Source organism: Patiria miniata, unplaced genomic scaffold, assembly GCF_015706575.1.
Source record: "Patiria miniata isolate m_02_andy unplaced genomic scaffold, ASM1570657v1 HiC_scaffold_7, whole genome shotgun sequence".
Lineage (NCBI taxonomy): Eukaryota > Metazoa > Echinodermata > Asteroidea > Valvatida > Asterinidae > Patiria > Patiria miniata.
Genome location: NW_024037074.1, coordinates 8,968,884 through 8,986,097, shown reverse-complemented (window position 1 = coordinate 8,986,097; position 17,214 = coordinate 8,968,884). Strand labels below are relative to the sequence as shown.

The following is a 17,214-nucleotide window of genomic DNA, read 5'->3' as shown; positions in this document are numbered from 1 at the left end:
GTGTCCTCCTGTACATTGGTGTCCTCCATAATTTGCCTTGGTGCTCTCGATCATTTGCCTTGGTGCAATTTCCCATTCCTTGGTGCTCTTTGGTAAAAAAAAAAAGAGGAGGTGCGGCAATAGAGGGCGCTGTTGGAGCTACCGCGGAACATTTTGGAAAAAAAAAGATTGACGCGTATGATTAAAATCGACGCGCGCGCTGACCAGAGACCGACTTATTTTTTTTTGGCCTTATGTAGTCTTGTTGAGAACGATTCACAATCCTGCTACTTTCTCTCGTTGAAATTGACATTGACATTTGAATAACTTATGAATTCCAGGGGATCTATTTCTAATTTTTCAAGTAAAACCACTGTCAGCAAACGACTTTACATGGGTGACGTTTCAGTCAATTTCTGTTTGCAACAAGTAATGATTGAGAATTTCAAAGAATCTTAACGCTGACCACATTGTCTTTAGGCCAAATATGTTGTTATTTTTTTCAGTAAAAGAGAAGTCAAACTGTAAATGTTCATTTCCTTATTTTGTATCGTTTTTTTTTAGCGTCACGTGTACCATATTGGTTAAATTGACAATTTTCATGACACCATAAAAACTGACGATACGCCTAAAACCACTAAATCCGCGCCCACCGAATTGCCAAAATTTATCAATGAATGACAAAACATAACAAAAACCAGAACAAAGCGTGACAGCTTACACAATACACACGACATTAAATCACGCCATATTGATAAAGGTGCGCAGGTAGATGAATAGGGTCACAGTTCAAGTTCAGTGCACACATTTTTTGCCAAATAGTTCATGTGCACACCTTGCTGACTGCATTGGCCCACATCGGCCATTTTGTTTCGCAGTTTACTAGCAGCCATGCCCCCTTTTCAATACTCTATGTTTTGCTTGGTTCTACTTGGATGTATTCTTCACGCAAATGCCTTAGAACTTGCCAAACGAGCCGCGGATGACGAGGTGAGTCTGTTAGGATACTTTCTACGGCTTCCTAGCCCAACTTTACTAGTTTAAATAAAAGTTTTTCACCACGCATTGCCGTGCATTACGTTTACGAAACGTTTACACCGTATGAAAGCTAGGTGAACACCCTTATGTTACCGCTACCCGTACACTCCTGGTTAGGGCTATCATATAGGGTTGCGGTTAGGGTTATAGAATAGGAATATGAGCAGTCGGAACATAGGGGTGTTGGAACAGGTTTCGGAACATATATAGGTGTGCACCCGTTTGGAAAATGTTTATTTTTTCTCGTTTCTTCGTCTATTTTGTTGAATTTTATTGTGATTCTGAATCCAGCAGAAAGCAACAAAAACTCAAATGAAAGCCAACAATTTCAGCAAAAAGCAAATGATCATAAATATGCTTTTGATCGCATAAAGTGCTGGTAAAATACCTCTACATTAGTAACGTCATCATGAAAATATGCTATCCATTCAGAATATTGTCAAAACTGCTTTCGTTTTGTATCGCGTCCAAAGTCCATCAAAGTGGTCGCCATCAGAAAGAACAGTGATAAACGTGCGGCACAATTCTGGAATTTTATTCTACAACTGATAGCACATAATGCATACATTACTGACAAATTTGGAACATTTTAGGGAATGCGTCATCAATGCAAATTTCGTTGAAATTTGTCACCAATCAACGGCCTAGATTTTAGTTCATAATACGGGTCATGGTCGAATAGCGCTGGTAATGTGACGACTTTATAAAGCAAACTAGGTGTGTCTGTTATGGAAGGGGCCAAGCTTACTCTCACAATGATGCCGTTATTTCACAGCCTCATCCTTACTGCATATTGGCGGAAGACGAAGAAAGCAAGTCACAGTTTTTACTAGGACCAGTAGTAAAACCCACCAAATATCTTGTATGCAGCAGAGGCGAATTCTTTAACTTCGACATTAATCCGGACACTTTGTAAGTAACTTTTATAGTTTATATTCCTTGAATCAGTAGGTAAAGGGGATTCTAACCTATCAAAGTATTTTAAGGGGGGAGGGGGTTTCCAATGACAAACACTTGTGTGTGCTTCTTATTTCAAACTTCTTATCAGACAAAATTTAATTTATGACGTGCATGTTGTACTGACTTGAAAATGTACACAGAATACTTTAAAGGTATGTTTCTATATTCAAGAGCCCATGTTCTACGTGTTTAAGTTTTGTCAAGCACACCTTAATATGGATTTACAAATTGTTCTCTTTTTGATTATATAAAATGCCCCTTTTGAAATCCCAATTCCGTAAGTGTTTATAGTTATACGTTTTCCTTGTGTACACTTAAACAAAGTGTTAGTTTCTACTTTTCTTGTTTTCAATCGTTTGTATCAGTATAGACCATTATCATGTTACAGTCATTGGATTTCCCCCATTCGAATCAATGTAACCAAAGCGAGGCTGGAAGGAAAATATGGTTTGGTTCCTTTATACTCAAAGAACATTATCATTAAGTACTGTATTGGATATAGGGAACATGACTGAAAGGGTAGCAGCATGATAAAGGTCTATTGTTTTACACGTTCATGCATGTTTATTGCATGACGCTTGTTTTAACGTAAAACCCGCAGTTTCCAAGTACATGTATCATACTCTAAACATTACACAGGGGTCCGTACAAATGCACGACATGTCCGCGAAACACCCATTACATGGACAGCAGGAACTTCTGTCACAAATGCATAGTCTGCAAAGTCTGCGGTGACAATGAAGAGGAGGTAATCGTACCATTTTCGTTATAAAGGTTATGACATTTGGCTTCAGGACTGTATGTACTACACAAAGTTATACACGATAGCTTGATGACATTCTGCTATAGTACCAAGCGATGAACAGTTTCCCTGATTTGATCCCAAACGACTTAAGTACATCGCCCTTTATTGGTGTTTAACGCTCATACTGGACTTGATGTATGTGTTTCATTTTTTTGTTCTACTCCATAGATAGAACCCTGTACCCGGTTTAGTGACAGAATTTGTGGGCAGAGAATGCCAACGCTTCCAACTATCGCGACAAGTGAAAATCCACGAGTTTTAACAACCTTGGATGAGACGACTGGTATTCTTTTTCATCTCTTTTTAATTAATTTATTTGTTACCTCAGGCGACAAAGTAGATACATATTACAATAAATAACCCAATAAGTTCAAGTGTTAAGAGTACCACGCCCGTTTACGACATATAAAGATGAACATGAATGAAACTGCTACAAACTGCCCACTGACTGGATTGACCCGAAAAACACAAATCAAACTAGAGATGTGTTTGTGGACAAACACAAGCTGTTTCGGATATTCAAAATACTCTGTGCACGTGATGAACAATCAGTGACGTCACTAAAAATGTCATCTATAACAGCACATTATACGTACATGTCAAGTTATAACCAAATCGAACATATAGGTCTGTAAATATAGGCCTATGAAGAACAAAATGCCCCTTTAAGGGACGTCACATGACATTTGATGATGACATCACATGAATTTTCATCTATAACCCATCTCGGCATTGGTACGATCACGAATTTCTTCTAGGACCATCTGCGGGTGGTAGTCTAAGTGTGTACCAGGTCTAACGTCGATCGCATAATTTACAAAAGTGCCAAAGTAGAGTGTTTTAAAACGTGTACAAACCCTATGGGGAAAAATGCATCTTTAATGTGATGTAACCCAACACCTGATGACGTCACGATCGCGCATTTCTTCTAGGACCATCTTTGGGTGGTGGTCTAAAAATGTATCAAGACTGAGGTCGATCGGATTTACGAAGGTGCCAAAGTGGAGTGTTTTAAAACGTGTACAAAACATATGGGGAAAAACGCATCTTTAATATGACGTAACCGAACACCTGATGACGCCACGATCACAAATTTTCTTCTTGGACCATCTGTGGGTGGTGGTCTAAGTGTGTACCAAGTGTAACGTCGATCGGATTTACGAAAGTGCCGAAATGGAGCATTTTTTAATACATGTACAAACCCTATGGGGAAAAATGCATCTTTAATGTGACGTAACCTGACACTTGATGACGTCACGATCACGAATTTCGTCTAGAACCATCTGTGGGTGGTGGTCTAAGTATGAATTAAGTTTAAAGTCGATCGGATTTACGAAGATGCCAAACTGGTGTGTTTTAAAACGTGTACAAAACATATGGGGAAAAATGCATCTTTAATGTGACGTAACCTGACACCTGATGACGTCACGATCACAAATTTCTTCTAGGACCATCTGTGGGTGGTGGTCTAAGTATGTACCAAGTCTGAAATGAATCGGATTTAAAAAAGTGGCAAAGTGGATTGGTAGAAGAAACGTGTGTTAAACCTATGGAGAAAAAGTCTGAAAAAGGAGGGGGGGTAAAAAAAAAAAAAGAAAAAAAAAAAGAAAAAAGAAAAAAAAAATCTTAACGAAAACAAGAGCTGTTTCGGTGTGTTACCGAAACAGCTAAAAATGAAAGTGCCGGATATTTCACTTGTAACAAGATATTCGTCAGAGGCAAATGACCTGAAGATGAAATGATATTTGCAAAATAATGACCTATTACGATCATTTAACATTTGCTATTTTGTATTTCAATGTAGAGGCAGGCCTTGCATTGTCATCTGCACAATCGTCAGCTTGTCCACCTTGTGTGTCATGTTCATGTGCACCAGCCTCAGATAAGCCGTCCACAACATCGAAAACTCCAAAAGAGGGTGTAACGACCACACATGGAGAAGAGTTAGACCTAAATGGTAGGTTTATTATACTATTTTATGTCTGCTTCTAGGTCGTTCTTTCCTTTTTGAGAGTCGATTTTAGACAACTGTATATGCGGCAGAATGCCATTACATGTATGTATATGGCGTCAATATTATGATTCTTGTAAATCACGTTTTTGTTTGTCCTATAGGTTGCAAACCTAAACGAAACTTATCTCGAGAATCTTTTGTTTCTTCCAGTTTTGGTGATGTCGATAACTTGTGCAGTACTTGCTGCAATTGTAGTAATCCAGTTTGTGTGGATATGCACTGGCAAATGCCACAAGTAAGTCACACGTCTTATATTCTAATTTGACTTATTCATTGATATCAGCGTTTGCTTGTCCAGAAAGCCAGCCTACCGTCCCATTTGCCCCTATCTGACCGACTGAGTGACTCAATGACTCACTCGCTGACTGACTTACTCTTACTGGAGACTTAAATTGGTTTAGAGAATGGACTAGTGCTGCCGGCCGTATACGATTACCTGGTAAATGGGCTGAATCAAGTCCACTGCGTTGACAAGATGCAGAAAAAAAGACTTGCAGTGAATAGCCATTCTTGATAAATTGACTAGAATTTTGTGCGCTCTGTGACCAGCTTTACCAGTTTAACAAACAAAATGGTTCTAGCATTTATCAGCTTCTTCAAATTTACTGCCGTATTTTATATGGCAGAATGATGCTTACGCTGAGTTGAAGAGGCACAACTTTCCTGTTCAGACATGTTTACATGTTATTTTGTTCTATACGCAGAAACAGAAACAAAGGTGAAGCAGAACAAGTGCAAAATGGTAATCTCTCTTTATGTAAATCTATTTCATTCTAATCTAATATAAGTTTAAGTGAGTACATTTTGATAAAATAATGCTTATTCTAGCAATCAAATAACAAACTGATGGGAATTTAAGTATTATTAAATGTTTAACCAAAATACGACTTATGACAAGTGCATCAACTAATGCTTTTAAAACAGGCACCGCTATATTGCTAGTGACTGAGTCTTTTATGTAAAAAAAATCTGGTTATTTTGTTCAAAGAAACTGACTTATTAGTATTTCTTTAAAACTATGATTGCTCATTTTGAATTACGGATTTCGTTTAGATGCAGAGCAGTTCCCTCTTCAGCGTCGTGGATCAGAAGAAGACACATGAGAAGTATCAGCCATACAAGATTAGAGCAGCGTTTATGTAGTTTATTATTATAAAAAGTTTATGCAATATCTCATGTTTTCCTTAACTTAGGTCTTTGTTGTGCTTGTGTTCTCTAAATGGACATTGTGTTGTAAAAGCACTTTCGCTTAGGACATTAGTTTATAGACAGTTCTATTGAAGCATCAATTATAGACCTTATGACGAGGCTGAATTTCAACATTATGAATACTCAGCAGGGTATTTTGAATTGAAAACATATTATCATGCAAGAGCGAACACCCTCGCTTGTCAAACGGGTCTTGCCTACAAGTTTTGGAAATGTAAATTATTTATACTCATTTAGATTCGTGCTTTTCAAAAAGAAAACCAAACTTTCGAAGGTAATTCCTGGATAAAGTGTGTGATGCAGGCATAGAATGCTTTCACTTTCATCATGTGGTATAGATATTCACGACTATATATTTTCTTATTTGTTCTAATAAACTGTCCATTTTTGCAATTTATGAAAAATAATGAAAAGGCTATACCATAGGCATTATGTAACAATTATGGTGCATTAAAAAGACTTCTGAGTTCTCCTCTCAATCAGGCAAAACCTGAATCTCAATTGTGGATCAAATAAGCAATAATTAAATCTTTTGCAAACGGATTTATTTGAGTTTGCATTTTGTACATTTTGTTCGTGTCTCCATTGAAGTGCCACGATGCAGCACAGAGGGACATTACAGAGTGTTTGGAACGTTACAATATTTCAACAACGAATGCCATTGATGAAAATCAATCACTTAAGGACTTTTTCCGTGAATAAAATCCAATTGTCTGTTTACGAGCTTCTCGGTTAGTTTTGTGGACAAAGTAACACATTGAATAACTTTACGAATGTGTTGAATTTCAACGAAGGATACAAAACACATAGGGAACATCATAGTATTGATTTACATCATCCCGACGCAAATTCCATCCAATGAATAGAAGGATATACACAGTTCCACTTTGAAGCGCAAGCTTTATTATCATACACTCTCAAAACGTTGGTAAAAATTTGGTTTATTAAAAAAGTTGGTTAAAATTTTAACCAACAGTGTGTAAATGTTTCCACTTTGACCAATGCTTGGTACATTTGCCCAACGTTGGGTAAAATGTCATTTTTTAACCAACTTTTTTGACCAACTGTTGCGCTGTTCATCTGGTAACAAACGGTTGATTAAAATAAGTCATTTTAGGCCCACCCAACGTTGATTAAATTTAACAAAATTTAACAAACGCTGGGAAAGTTTAACTATTTTAACCAACCGTTGATTACCAGGTGAACGGCTCAACAGTTGGTTAAACAGTTGGTTAAACAGTTGGTTAAAAAAATGAATCGATTTACCGACCGTTTGGTGAAATGTACCCAACATTGGTCAAATTGGAACATTTACTCCATGTTGGTTAAAATTTTAACCAACTTTTTTAACCAACCAATATTAAACCAACGTTTTGAGAGTGTAGTTTTTCTTCTGAATTAAAACCTCAGACACGCGTGACAACCCTGACAATGGACCTCCCCTGGGATATTCACGGCATACCTGCAACATACCTGCGAGCTCTGTCCATTGTTGCGTTTTACTCAGTACAAGAAATACAAGTATTTACCCACCAATCTGAATTTGGATTTCAATGCGTGGATGACTTCAATGGCTTGCAAGTATGCAGTATAAATTGTGTATGGTAACCAACCATGGAGGCTCTATTAACGTTGGATACCGCTTTTTATACTTTCATTATGTACAATTTATATAGAGACCGAAGACTAAGATCTTTTATTGAATACATTTAATCTGCGTCTGAATTTTGCCCTAAAGAGTGAATGGATACGCCCCTTGAATTGTCATTATTTCAGCAATGTGAGGGTTCTCTATCCCTATAAACCGAGTAATGTTTGATTGGTTACACAATTAGCAACCATTACCTCAATATTCATTTGTCAGACATCACATATAGCTCATAGGGAAATCACTCAACTAGAATAATAATCACCACTATACTTTGAAAACCTTGAAATGTACAGACCAGGAATAGAACGAATTTACTTACATGTTACTTCAATCGTTTGTTGTGTTCAGCAATAGCTGAATATACAGCTCAAAATAGCTGACTACCTCACCGTTCGTGAGCTTTTTCGGTTGAACTTTGACACTATAGGCATGGATTCATTTAAATACAAATAGTGATCATATCCAGCATTGTGGAGTCGCATTAGCGTGTGACAGGTAGTATCAGGAAGTAAACCGAACTTTATTAAAAACGTCATACGAAACCATTGCACATTTTTCTCGACATTTTTAAAAAAGACTTTACACCCGTATTAAGCACTTCAAACTTCCGAAAGGACTTTGGCCCTTCTGTATATAAAATAAAAATGAATCAACATACAGTTTTGCATACACTTTTGATCTTTTTGTGGTGTTTGTCGGATTCAACCAGACGCATGGTTGTCACTGCAGAACCCACAGTGACTGCGTGGATTGTAACACCGGAGGCTGATCGTAATGAGGGCGGGCGAGTTGAGATGAGGTGCGTGGCTACAAACCTGGAGGCTGATCACATCGTGGAGTGGAGGACTGAAAACCCAATCAAGACACTGAGATGGGGTAGCATTACTGTAGCAACCGACCGGCGATTAATGTTCGAGACGATGCAGACAGTTAATAGGCAAACTACTCAAAATTTCACCATAACTGATGTTCAGAGGGGTGACACAGATGAATATATTTGCAATGTTAACGAACCTAAAGATGGCGGAGGAAGCTTCATTGTGGCCACTGCTACAGTGAACCTGACTGTGTTGCACGACCCCAGTAAGTCATTCCTTACCTGTTCCCCTGATGGACCCTTCAACGTAGACACTGGAACACCATTGATGCTACTTTGTTCGTCTAACGATGGACACTCATCACAAATCTGCATGGAGGTTTCACCACATCCAATCAAATCTAAAACCTACCTGTGGGTAACATCACCTAAAAACGATACAATTACTTCATCGCTCAATCTAACAGTAAATACTGCAGACAATAATGTAACATTCGAGTGCATTATATCATCTGTTAAATTCCCAGACAAGAACAGTTCCTGTACCATCGGACCAATCATCGTTGAATCAAATACACCCGTCGTTGATGGGACATCTCCCATTGCTTATGTAGCAGGTGGAGTTGCTGCACTTGTTCTTATCATCCTAATCCTAGTTGTGATTTCTTGGAAACGTGGACACTGCAACATTCGATTAAAACTTTTCACATCCAACTCGGACCCGAACGCCAATACAACTGTTTCAACTCAACAAGTAGAACATTATGCCGAGACTAGACTTCACACTCACAGTGACCCTTCCTGTGATTCACGCGGGATTAACCAATACCAAGATGACGTGACTCTGACACAAAGTTCCCTTAAAGAACCAGGACCCTCTCCCACGACACAGGTTGAATGGGGAACAGGACGATACCCAGGGCGGCATTACGAGATGTCACAGACTTCAAGAAGACCTCGTCAAAGTCACCTGGTTGCTGAGCCTGGCTACGCCAATCCCGCATTTGTTTCCAATGACTCAAAAACCACTCAAGCAATTGACGACACCAAAGTTGCAGCCATAAAGCCGACGCCAAGGGCCGCGACTCCTAAACACAAACCGTACAAGCCCAAACCGAACCGGCAGAATAGCACCGAAGACAACACTCTTAACCTGCAGGATGACTGGATGTCACCCCCTTCCATACCAGCCCCTAAACCGCCACCAACACGGCACAGCATACCCCCTGATTACATGTATAATCAAGGAGGAACCAATGAGGCTCAGTCTACACCTGCCCGGGAGGTGCCAGCTTATGCCCAAGTCTCAGTCATCAAGAAAGACATTACAGGAAGAAGAGTACGATCTGATGATCATATCGTGTACGCTGACTTGGACTTGAAATCAGAATCGTCTGATGATGATGATGATACTGATGGTAATGTGCCATCGACATCAACCACACTGTATGCTTCCGTCACCGCATCGATATAGAAGACAAAGAAAGACATCTTAGTAATATTTACCTGTAATTGTTAGAATGAATTATGGCATACAAACTGCATGATGACATGTGCACCTTTTTACCAGGGTTAAGTTTGAATAATTTAGCCGAAGAAATCACGATTGAAATTGCTCTAATAAACAATGTAAAAAAAATTCAAAAATATCAAAAGTCATATAAAAGTTTTCAAAAATCACAATGAACGATCGTAAAGATGAGAGCTTTTAATGAACTTTAACCCGATTTTACACTGATGTTATCTTGTGGATCATTTCATCCAGTATGCTCTTCTGACATTTCCTGGTTGCTACAATGTTATACTTCCCAATGATTGTTGTATTTAAATTGTTGATTTAAACATGGATGCAAGGCACATTAAAATAAAAAAAAGTTTAAAGAAGTAGGGTCCAGATAGTATATTGATTATTACAACTACAATGTAGTTACATGTACAGAATCAGCAAACTTTCTTATTCAAACAGAAAAACCCCACTTTAGCAGATGGCAAAGTTGTGTTCCATATTAAAGTGGTACTCCACTTATGTGCAGTGTTCCATAATTTCATAAATCCCTGGAATAAAGTGAAGCTGGTGAGAGGGTGAAATTCTCTTAAAAAGTATAAATTAAATATAAGATTTGAGGCTTTGCATGGTGGGGTATCGGTATCGTTTCGGTTTGCGGTAACACCATGTGGTAATAACTACTGCTTAGAAGATATTAGTTCTGAGAAGAACTTGTCCTGCTTATTATCAACTTTGCTAAGTATTTTTTTGTTCTGTTAAGAACAGTCCTGCTGTAAGTTCTAAACGAACTTGTCTTTGGTCTCAACGTTTCGACTAGCCTGCTCTAGTCATCGTCAGTCATCCTGACGATGACTAGAGCAGGCTAGTCGAAACGTTGAGACCAAAGACGTTTCGACTAGCCTGCTCTAGTCATCATCAGTCATCCTGACGATGACTAGAGCAGGCTAGTCGAAATGTTGAGACCAAAGACAAGTTCGTTTAGAACTTACAGCAGGACTGTTCTTAACAGAACAAAAACTACTTAGCAAAGTTGATAATAAGCAGGACAAGTTCTTCTCAGAACTAATATCTTCTAAGCAGTAGTAATTACCACATGGTGTTACCGCAAACCGAAACGATATAAATTAAATGTAAAATACACAGAGTTTACAGATGGCTGTTGAATATGTGCTGAATGTGACAAACACATTGGATAACTCATACAAATTTTTAAAATTAATAGCAAGTTGCCTGTAAGTTGCCTGGAAATTCAGAACATTGTTCTCTCGGAAGTGTTTAGGACCAACATGAAGTTGTGCAAAAGATAAAACTGGGCAACTTTATCGTCTTTGGTTGGCGGGCAAACTTTGCCGTTTTGAATGGAAATAACAATTGGAAAAGTGGTTTGACTGCTTCCTTTTATTTTGGAGTATGAACAAAAACATGTTTCCTTAATTTTTCTGTATAATGTCAAACACAACCAGTTTTTATTTGATAACTCAGTATTATTCAATGTACAGTGCTAAAACTGTGCCCAATCCACAGCCAGTCTCGATGGCTTATGCCAGACTTTTCAGTTACATATTCTGTATATTACGTACATGTACCTAACTCTGGTGAATTATTGTACACACAGGTATTCGGTTTATTGTGTATATAAATAGACATTTTTTATGAGGATCAGACGAGGTTGCATGTAATAGGTGCCAAACCGAAAGGGTCTTTGTGTAGAGTACAATGAAGCCATCACGGTTGGTTGTGTGGTATAAAAGAGTGGTTCCCGGTATGGATGGCAGCGATTTCCCCACATATCAGCGGACAAAAGGTGAGGGGTCAATGCATGCATATGAAAAAGCTTCTTTAAAGTTGCAGTCTGGTATAAGGTGACATTGCAATTTTCTTATAAATGTTGATAATAACCTTATTAAAAATTGGCTTATAACAGTTAGTTTTTTGATATTCAGAAGTAAGTTTAAAAATTTATGTTGGTGTAAATTTAATAAGAAATGAGCTTGGCATGATGCAAGTAAAAACTTCTGTCTTCACTTTTTTTTTAATGCAAGTTCCCCATAGTTTTGATATTGCTGACAATACCAATAGCTATTTTAAAATGCATCCGTAAGTTTTTCTCTATTGAAAAATAAATCACCCTCTGGGTTAATCACTTATTTTCGTTTCATGTGTACGGTGTAGACTTGTAAATGTTTGTAGAAAGTATAACTCACAATTGGTTTTGCAATTGCATACATGTCTATGCACTATTTGAAAATGACTCGAAAGAAACTCAAAAAGTTACATCAGCTGCTAAATTTGCTATCACGTAATCCTTGTGCAAATGCAAAAGGTAGTTTCCCTTTCATTTACTGGCCTTCAACCACGAAATCACCAATAAAAAAAATCTTCTTACGAAAGGGTGACACAACAGACTATTTTTGACTGTGTGTACAAAATTCGCCCTGGTCCGGAAATATAGACAAGGTCTAATCAATGAGGCTTGACACGGTCCACTATAATAAACACCAAACGCTACGTGATGAACGTGCCAGTACAGTCCAAAGAGCTTTGAAGTGAAAACAGCCTTGAAGTGCGGCACATCTCCACCAACTGGTCCTGACCACAGATTCATTCTCCTGCCATCATGAGTCAAGATTCCCGTCTTGTGTTTCTGCTCCTACTGAGTGTCTGCTGTTCTGATGTGACTGCCACAGGTTCACCTGCAGTACACATCAGTCGACTATCTCCAACACACTACACTGTGAACCACGGGGAGCTGGTCCAGTTATCCTGTGTGTCAACCAACCTGCCAACGGGGTATTTTCTAGCATGGTACAAAGCTTTGATCTACCCCGTAACAATCGCAAGAAATGGGACCAGCTTGAACTCAAGGTACACAGTAAGTGTCGCTGATCTCAGCTCAACAACGAGAAATGAGACCTTATATTTCCACGCCAGTGGGGAAGATAACGAATTTTACAGCTGTGGTATAGTAAATAACATCGCAGGAAGCTATGCTTTTTTAAATGCCTCGTTATATTTATCCGTGTTGTACGACCCAGCAGGAACTTATCCCATCTGCTTCCCCAATGGACCTTTCACTGGTCACGAAGGAACGAAGATAAACATGAGTTGCACCACTGAGATAGGAAACCCACCGGTAAGGTTTTCAGAGGCGATTGCCACCTGGAATTACTCTGTCTTTGGTCATATCCAAAGGAGGTCCAATCAACTGACTGTGAGTGCAGCAGATGATGGTAGGATGTTCCAGTGTAGAATAACCTCCATTCCGCCAAACTATAATGTGGATAGATCCTGCACCATCGGTCCAATCACTGTGATAAGTCCATACACAACTACATCGTCAGTTCCCTCTACCTCACGACCAACACATCTGTCTAATTACGCTGTGACCTCGCAACATCCATCAACAAGCAACCCCACATCAACTGCCTCAGCACAGCCTGCTGCAGATATGTCTGGAAGAACCTCCACATCAATTCGTGTCACTGATGAGTTGACTGCAAGCATCACCACAGGCCAACCATCTACCTGCACAAGTCAAACATCTCGTCTTCCATGGATCGCTGCTTTCATTATCACCCTCATCCTCCTCATTGCCTCCATCATCATCAACAGCTTCTTCATCGTCAGTTTACGTCATCGTAAGAGTCTCTCTGAGAAAGGAACCAACGAACTGAGGGTTGAACCGTACATGGAGCTGCAGCCTACCAGTGATGAGAACAGAGAGTACATTGACCCCGGAGTGACGGATCCACCGTCCACACAGCATACCTACTACCAAGCAAACGTGGCAGAGGATGACTACGAACAACCAAGCAGCAACAATACACCCACATATCTAGAGGTTGTCTGACAACAAAGATGGTCAAATTGATACCTCGGTTGGACAAAGAAAATTGACTCCGAGTATTCGGACCTTCGATCTCAAAAATATAAACAGGACAGGCGCTTCATCAACAAAATGATATGATACTCTCATTCTGAAAATATCAAAAAGTTACAAATATCCCAAACCCCAGGGTTAGATAAAATGCATTTGAACAGCCTCGGTTTATACTTAAGGTATCCCCGATTTGCTACAGACGCAGCAAACTATAATGTTTTCATGTTAAATTTCTAATGAACTTTTGCATTCTCTACAATAGTGTTTGTCTTTATCATGATGTCACTTTATTAGTTTTTATTTTTTTTCCTAAGCTTTGTTTCATAGATATCTGTATCTGTATCATAGTCGGCAAAACATCCTGGGGGAAACATCACGCCAACTTAGAGAGAATACAATGAGAAGAAATTACAGTTTTAGAGGTGGGAGGTAAAGCCCAGAAGAATATTCCGGGGAAAAGCCCACAGAATCAGGTAGGGACTGAAAACCCAATCCACATATTGGCCTAGGCGGGATTCGAACCCAGGTCACGGTGCAGGCGAGGAAAGTACCGCTACGCCAACCTGACTCCCCATATTGATGCATTATTCAGTGAATTTGTTTTGAAATTGGACTTGTGAATATTTTACCAACTTTTAACGGTTATTACAAGTTGTGATGACAAATCCAGTGTAAGTAATCCATATGGCGAAACTAAGGTCATTTGCATATTGTCAACGGGAAAAGTACTGTGTGGACATTACAATGAAGTTATCAAGATTGACTTGAGTAATCTCGGGAATTCACAAGATGGAATTTTGCGTCGGGGCGATGTAAATCAATATTAGGTTTTGCCCTTCACCGACGCATAACAATGTATACTCAATACCTCCCAAGTAAAAGTTGGAAAAAATCACTGGGTTGGGACTCGAATTAACCCACGACCTCCTCATCGCCGTAAGCTCGGTGGTCGAGTGGTAAGACGTCTGCACTAGAAAGCAGAAGGTCGGTTTTTTTTTGCAACTTTCACTCGGGAGGTTACACACTGAGTATACAGTGTTTATCCGTTGGTATAGGGCAAAACCTAATATTGATGTAATCACATGAAGTTCACCAAAAATAATTAACAGTCACAAAAGTTTCATACATTAAAAAGTTTTGTAAAGGAATCAGAATTAGTATTTGAAACAAGAAAGCTAATTTGGTGATTTTAAACTAGCACATTCACTCTAATCTTAAGTCTCTGTTTTGTTATAAGTCAAATATTGGGTACATGTTGTTACCTTGCATGTTGGCCTTGACATTCAGATTTTCGGATAAAAGCAAAGCAATAAAATAATGGTGCCCTACTAGCAGTATCCAAATTGACCAGGACCAAAATTGAGGGCGCTTTTCGAATCCGATTAAAGTTATTATCAATTTTCCCATTGGTTGTGGTATATGGACAAATCATACTAGAATTGTGAATTTAGGACACGGAAAACGTGCGCATCTATTGGCAGAGCTACGACTTCACTGATCATATTTCCATGTGCATCTTGTAGTATCTGGGTGTCGGACGCTTCGCCCCATTTCCACGTCGCCCCATGTCACTTCGCCCCTAACCACTTCGCCCCATCCCCACTTCGCCCCATCCCCACATCGCCCCATCCCCGCTTCGCCCCATCCCCGCTTCGCCCCATCCCCACTTCGCCCCATGTAGATAGGTTCCTCCAAGAGTGAAATTAGGATGTCAAAGGTATTGTCGTTCTCAGATAAGTGGGAGACGGGTTGGTATAGCCATGGAGGATTATTCCTCCATGGTATAGCCGGGTCTTTTTAGGCCAAAAAAAAAAAAAAATATTCGGTCTCTGGTCAAACCAAAGTTCCGGAATTGACGCGGCCACGCGGCTTTTTTTTGGGGGGGGGGCTTTTTTTTTCTTCTTCAAGCTTGGATTGTAGCACAGACAAGGTGGGTTACTATTTTGCTTTTTTGGTGTCCTCATGTACATTGGTGTCCTCCATAATTTGCCTTGTTCATTTGGTGGGCTAATTCTTTCCGTTGGTTAGCAATTAGTGTATCTGTTGGAATTGTTTTTAAGCCAATAAAATAGATGAGATTTTTTGTTACTTTTTACATGTAACGGTTGGGGCGAAGTGGGGATGGGGCGAATTGGGGATGGGGCGAAGTGGGAATGGGGCGAAGTGGGAATGGGGCGAAGTGGGAATGGGGCGATGTGGGGATGGGGCGACGTGGGGATGGGGCGAAGTGGTTAGGGGCGAAGTGACATGGGGCGACGTGGAAATGGGGCGAAGTGTCCGACATTCGCTGGTCTGGAGGGTGCTGGTGAGTTCGGATTTTATGTATATATATTTTTGGGGTAATACAACGGACAGCCCTTCTTTAACCATTTTTTTTTATCGTTCAAGTTCACGCTTAGCCACCAAAAATCCTCTACAAAAAATATTCCAAAAACGTTCATCGTCCTTCACAAAAACGGCTAAAGGGCATTTTTTTTTGTCTAGACCTTTCACAGGACTCGAAGCACAGCTCGTAATTAATAATCGATCGTGCTTGGTCCGTCGCATCGGAAAATGTTCCCCTTAAATACACTCCAACTGTTCAGTAGTGCCAACTTTGTAGTTCTTTCACCTGGATTCTTTTTCTCAACTCCTATTTTGAAGTGTTGTGTTTTAAGGTCTTTTTAGTGAGAAAAAAACGATAAACTTTTGTAATGGTGAAATGATATTCAAATTTTAAATATGTTTGGACGAACGTCACTGAGAGGCTGTTTATAAATGGATTTATAAACAGCGAAAAGGACTGCAAAACAGTCAACCTGTTATTTTTTCATCTCTGTATTTATCCAGGGTGGGAGTGAACCCAAACACCAAAAAGGTGATTTTCATCAGGGCCCTGTTATGTGGGTAAAGAAGCTCACTTTTTGTTTCTATGACAGAAGTACATTTACAGCGGAATGCATCAAAGTATTGATTTGGACCACAACACTATATCTGTTCAGGACTCCAATTTAGAAACCTTTTGCAGTAGGAAATATACAGTTTCATAAACTAAACAGTTCCATTGTCAATTCCACTGTTTGATTTATAGGAATGAATCGGAGCTTGAACAGTTAAATAATTTCATTTTATTCGATGAAATTAACCTACGTCTGAGGCAGGGCGCCCTCTATAACTACGCATCTCATTTCGGGGAGTGCTCACAATTATACCATTGCCGCGTTTCATTTTGTTTTGTGCATGCGTCATTCAGTGTGCGCATTGTAATCGTGTTCACAAATCAATAGGTATAAGTAGAAATTTCGTTGAGTTCACACTTACAGAAACTTGTTGGTAATGGTTACCATTGATCGTGAACACAAGGAACACCTACCG

At 39.4% G+C, this 17,214-nt stretch overlaps 1 long non-coding RNA gene across 1 annotated transcript; it reads left to right on the top strand.

Moving 5' to 3' along the window:
• Positions 1-4,593: 4,593 nt before the first annotated feature.
• LOC119718809 lies at positions 4,594-6,401 on the top strand. Its single transcript, XR_005269850.1, has 4 exons — positions 4,594-4,739; positions 4,947-5,031; positions 5,501-5,538; positions 5,850-6,401. It is a non-coding gene; the product is annotated as an uncharacterized LOC119718809 (long non-coding RNA).
• The last annotated feature ends 10,813 nt before the right edge of the window (positions 6,402-17,214 follow it).